The 1,606-nt window shown below is 35.9% G+C and overlaps 1 long non-coding RNA gene across 1 annotated transcript in view; it reads right to left on the bottom strand.

Moving 5' to 3' along the window:
- Positions 1–1,117: 1,117 nt before the first annotated feature.
- Positions 1,118–1,606, bottom strand: part of LOC138015086 (uncharacterized) — a 2,834-nt gene continuing 2,345 nt past the window's right edge. The window contains exons 4-5 of the long non-coding RNA XR_011125483.1: positions 1,359–1,409; positions 1,118–1,236 (exon numbers count right to left, since the gene is read on the bottom strand). This is a non-coding gene — a long non-coding RNA (uncharacterized lncRNA). The remainder of the gene's footprint in view (positions 1,237–1,358; positions 1,410–1,606) is intronic.

The following is a 1,606-nucleotide window of genomic DNA, read 5'->3' on the forward strand; positions in this document are numbered from 1 at the left end:
TGTTGATTACATTATCTAAAAAATACAAGTATTGAGATAATTAATTTTAGGACTGTTACAGTGTAGTTGTAGTAACCTATAGATCGTTTTCACGTGACGTCATCATTTTCTAAAATCCAAAACTAAAGAGCCACAAAAGTTTTTATCCTCATCAGGCATAAGAGGCGGTAAATTTGTACCCATTTGCAATTTTAAAGCTCAATAGCGTGCTTCGTTTGGAAACCAGAGCATTTTGAATTTCTGAGTTATAGCGGTGCGTGACATGAGGCGACGATCGAGTTTATTGAGAAATATATATTTATCTCATGGTTTTGAGCCTTTTTAGAATTTAAAGCATTAGGAAAAGTGCTTAGGTAAATAGCTGTCTGTTCAGTACAGATGATCTCTGGCCTAGATACAGTGTAGCCAAAGTATGTAACAGATGTTGACACTATTTTCCGGCCGCCATATTGGTGCACCACAGATGTGCACCAACATGGCGTTTTCATACTGGGCTCTGTAAATTTCTGCGAAACATTTCGACGAATATCAGAAGTTTGGGGAAACGCACAGGCCTAAAACTTGGAGAAGTGTCTTCTTCATTTATCTGAACTACAACATCACGAATTCTTGACTTTTTCCACTGGATGGTTTTTGATTTATTTTTTTGTTGCGTGACAGTGAAAACGATCTATTACAGATTATGGCATTATGGTATGTATTAGGAACGTTGAAGTTTTGGAAAATGGACAGAAGCTAAAAAAATTCATTTGAACTTCGTATACAGCTGTACTTCATTTTCACATCTAGTCCTGTTAATATTGCTATAAGTATTAAAGTTGTTTTTGTGTGGTTGAGTTGAGAACAGTTAATTTCTGTACTTATGGTAGGTGCACAATAATTTATTTTGTGTCTATCACTGTTCTGACTGCATGTACATTGTATGCCGGAAGTGTAGGCAATAATTATTATAATGACAGCATAGATCTAGTGCTTAAATTTGTTATTTTGATAGTTGTGTGTTCTTGCAAGATGAAACCCATGGAAAATGTTAAATATGAGCTACTTGATGGTTGTTGAATTATTTTTGTGGCAAACTAGCTAGACTAAGTGTTTTGGATAATGGCGTATTATATACCGGGTATAAACTCGCTGCTTTCTCCAGCCTGAGGAACTGTTAGCTTTTGGGACAGGACACGACCGTTGTCCTGGTGACATATGTTAAGTTACCTCGTAACGCCTTGTGTGAAATGTGATCTAAAAGACAAATTCAAAGTACAGTTAATTTTCTTATCGTCTTGAGTTCACAGCACGGGTAGTCACAAGGAAAGTGTAATTGAAAATTTTGATATTTATGACGTCATAGAATGTATACTTACAAGGTTTGGCCTTCTGCCTTGCAGCACATTTTTGGTGCCCGTTATGCTTCCCTAAAATAAATTTAATGTTGATATTAGTAAATCTGTGAGCTTTCATGCCATAAGTTTTGATGGTCATGGTTTATATACTTGCAGGGAATCTCTTTAGAGTGAAAGGTGATAGATCTTTATTCTCTAGTGCTTGGTAAAGCTGACCTTACGTTATACAATATTACTCAAAAGTAAGTTGACAGTCTCAATTCGATGCT

Source organism: Montipora capricornis, chromosome 9, assembly GCF_036669925.1.
Source record: "Montipora capricornis isolate CH-2021 chromosome 9, ASM3666992v2, whole genome shotgun sequence".
NCBI lineage: Eukaryota > Metazoa > Cnidaria > Anthozoa > Scleractinia > Acroporidae > Montipora > Montipora capricornis.